This window comes from Myotis myotis, unplaced genomic scaffold (genome assembly GCF_014108235.1).
Source record: "Myotis myotis isolate mMyoMyo1 unplaced genomic scaffold, mMyoMyo1.p scaffold_m19_p_6, whole genome shotgun sequence".
Lineage (NCBI taxonomy): Eukaryota > Metazoa > Chordata > Mammalia > Chiroptera > Vespertilionidae > Myotis > Myotis myotis.
This window is the reverse complement of record NW_023416368.1, coordinates 46,331,733-46,335,729: the sequence shown is the minus strand read 5'-3', so window position 1 is coordinate 46,335,729 and position 3,997 is coordinate 46,331,733. Positions and strand designations below refer to the sequence as shown.

At 33.8% G+C, this 3,997-nt stretch overlaps 1 pseudogene; it reads right to left on the bottom strand.

Moving 5' to 3' along the window:
* Positions 1–2,505: 2,505 nt before the first annotated feature.
* LOC118657955 lies at positions 2,506–2,794 on the bottom strand (annotated as a pseudogene).
* Positions 2,795–3,997: the final 1,203 nt, after the last annotated feature.

The window sequence follows — 3,997 nt, the reverse complement described above, 5'->3', positions numbered from 1 at the left end:
TAATTTAGGACTAAATAATATATGCTTTTTAAAATTAACACTAAAAAATGGACATAAAGACCAAAACAACCCAATAAGAAGAGCAGTTGCCATAAATCATTTGCATTATCATTTTCATTTGCTGCATTAATTTCTGCACAACATTTTTTAACTTCTATGTTCTTAGAAAACTTATAATGAATTTAACTTCTTACACATGCTTCCAGTGCACTACATAGTTTTGTCTCATAGATTTTTCTACTATTTGAAAGCCTGGCCAGTCAATTTCAGTCCTTTGTTGCCAGCATCAGAAAGTATTATATCAGAAAACTAGCATTAGTATACTAAAAGCAGATGGTCATTTAAATTGTAGTAAGAAATACTAGGTATAAACACATTGCTTTATGTGTTCCTCTTCTTCATTTATTTTGCATATTTAATTTTAAGTTACACTTTGCATTTAATATTATTTCGTATTAGTTTTATGTGCACAGCATAGTGGTTAGAAATCATATACTTGATAAACTGTTCCCCCTCACACTTCTTGCTGCTCTGTTTTCAGCTGTTCTTTTGAGTCTGTAAGATACTCAGTACACAGTGTATAAATTCCCTTTTTTGGATTAAGCTTTTACAAGAGATGTTTTTTCGTCTCATCATGATTCTCTCCATTGACTCAAATATGACATTTTTTGACTTACCAAAGCTACATGAGTTTCCCTTACAGCCACATGAAAATTATGTATGTAGAAAAATATGAAGCCAGCAAAGAAAGATAAATCATCCATATGAGATAAAATGCATGTCATTATTTTTTTGTTATTTTTTAAGTTGCATGTGTGTACATGTGTCTTGTGAGGTTATGCAATTAAACAACCAGATTACAGACTCACAGAATCAAAGAATACTGAAAACAAAGGCAACATATGGAGCATTCACTCTAAGTCTATAATTTTAACTGAATGATAAAGTATTTAAATGAGATTTTCTAGGCTACATCTGACTGAATAACAGAGTAAAAGGGCAGAATCAAATAACATCTGAAATATAGTAACTTCTGAAGAGGTGAATAAATTGGAAAATTAATAACTTTTAGATTAAGAAAGAATGAGGTACAAATGATACCCTGTAGATATAAAAACATATTGAAAAAAAATATTCATTGGTCTACATCATATTTTTACTTGACAAGTATAAGTTAAACTGATTTGTTAACATCACAAGTATTCAAAATTCATCTTCTATTTTTTATCATTTAAGTTTCCCAAAAATATGATTCAGTATCTTACTCCTTAATCTTTAGACTCTAAAAAAGACAGATTTTATTAATCCACATTGTGAAGTACTAACTCCTGGGGAAGTTTATATATTGATGTTTGGATTTTTCACATTTTCCCCCTAGTGAATATGTATTATTTCTTTAAGTCAGCTTTTTAGAATATGAATATATCTTGGCCTGTAACATTTACAAACAAAAAATGATATACCCTTTAACATTTTCATAACCATGGACTTATTTGAAAATAAAATAAATGCAAATATTTTATACTGACAGTAGGCATTTTTAAATCCCTGGAATACCAGGCAAAATGTGTCTAATGTTCAACGATAAAAAGAATGAGGATTTCAAACATATTTAAAATAGAGGAACTGGTAATTCTCCCATGTCCTCAAAACATCTACAATAAATCTATTTTTGGTTCTAAGTTCTGAAAACATATTAAAATGGACAATAAACTGTATTACTATTTGTATGCATAGAGAAAATCTAAAACTTCTAAAGTAGTTTAATTTTAAGAGTTGGTCATCAGCACAGTGATTCCTCTTCATTAATCATTCATGTGTTAATTTACACAGCAAGTGTCTATCTAGCAATATGCTAAACTCCAGATATAGAGTAATAAAGAGAGAAATATCTCCATTTTTAAAAATCATGCATAAAAACGAACCTGACAAAGGGACGAATATTACCTAGTGAAAGTGTAGAAATGGCAGCAGCTAGGTCTAGAATGGGTAAGGTGAGATGCCTGTAACATGATGTCCAAATGGAGAATTACTGGAAAGCAATTTGAAAGCAAGAGTGAAGGAGGGGAGGTGCCCAAATAATGGTCCCAGCAGGCAAGGCCCATGTCAGAAAATGGAAAGCTAAGAGATAATTTGGTCCATCTGAAAACTAAAAGAAACATAAGCAACAGCATCTGAGAAAGACAGGGAAGATCTGGAAACATGACCTGGTGTGTACCCCAGCCAAGGACCACAGTCTGAAAGGTTTTTAAGCAACAATAAAAACAAACTACATCGTCTTCCGCAGTGTTGAAACATGATCAGGTATGTGTTTGAGGAAATAAACAAGATGCTTCTTAAATTAATATTCACAATCCATACAACGGCTCCCTCGTTTCCAACAAACTATTGGTTTCTATGACAGTTGATTCTTTGGGATTGTGTCGAGCACCTTTTGCACATTATTTTCATGTATGTGTGCATTTGTTTTTGTATCCGAAATGTGCTTATTGGGATGGTTCCCCATCATCTCGATTCGTGGTGCCTGTCGTGCTGCTTCCCTCTGAAGGAGACTCCTTCTGTGAGCCTTGCTTTCCTCCCTGTAGGCTGACAGGACAGTGGAGCAGCCAACACACAGAACTACTGTCTGCACATGGTTAAAGTGTGTGCTGACTTTACAGCATCCTGGGCACTTCACTTCCATGAAGCAGGAATCGGGGCTCTGCACCAGGCGCTTCTTCTTGTGTTTCCTCTTCTCTTCTGCAGGGGGGTGAAGGAGTTCCTTAGCGAGAGGCAGTTGTCCTGAGGAGGTCATCACCCCTGGAAACTACATATTATGTTTTGAGTCCATCAGTTTAGTCTGAATCCTGTGGAGAAAGATTTACTTATTTATTTTGGTAGGAAATCTGGCCAAACATTGCAACTGACCATTTGTAGGCTGTGGTTCCAATGTCAGTTGAATTTTATTTTATTTTATTGCATGTTAGAGAACCTTTATTAAAGCTGGGGACAGTGAAATGAGAAAGGTCTGGGGAATGAGCCCAGGTTGGTTATATCCAAAATATGTTTTTAAAAAAAACTTCTTAAATCCCCCAAATAAGCAAATAAACAACCCAATTTAATACATGGGCAAAAGATCTGAATAGACACCTCACCCAAGGAGATACACACATGGCAACTAAGTGTATGAAAAGATACTCAACATGATTTACTATTAGCAAAGCAAGTCAGACCCTCAAGGTCACATAAAGTTCATTGGATTTTATTTCAAGTGTTATTTCATTCCAAGTAATTGGAGATTATGAAGCAAAGCAATGTTATGGTGTGATTATATTTTAGATAATCCTTCTAGTTTCTGTGTAAGAGGCTATAATTTATGGAGGTCGAGAGGAAAAGCAGAGGGGCTATTTAGAAGGCTTGTGAAATATCTAAAGGAGAGATGATGTTGCTTACATAATAGTCAGAACTGTGGGTGTAACTAAAATACATATACATATTTAGAATACATATATATTTTTTATAAGATGCATGTTGCTGATGAGAGTAAAAAGGAAGATGGGTACAGATGGCAAATGGTGGTGATATTTCCTGAAGCAGAGACCATGTGGGTGGCAGAAGAATTGGGGAGGCATAGTTGCTCTCGATGGATTTGAGATGCCTACAAAACACCCAAAGAGATGTCAAACAGACATTTGAATAAACAAGTCTGGCATTTGGAGAATAGTTTGAGAATAAAGTTACAAATTTCCATACAGATGGAATTTTAAGCAGCAGGACTAGAATATATATGAATGTTTATATCAATATATCTATCAATAGACAGACATTCTAGGATGCTATCAAAATAATGTGCTGTGTTTGTATACTTATTTTTTTACTAAACCTCAAAGACATAAGGTTAAGAGTAAATTCTTGAGATAAGTTTCATTTTTTTATATTTGTTAAGTTGAAACACTTTTTAAAATATATTTTTATTGATTTAAGAGGGTTAGAAACATCAATGATGAGAGAAAATCAT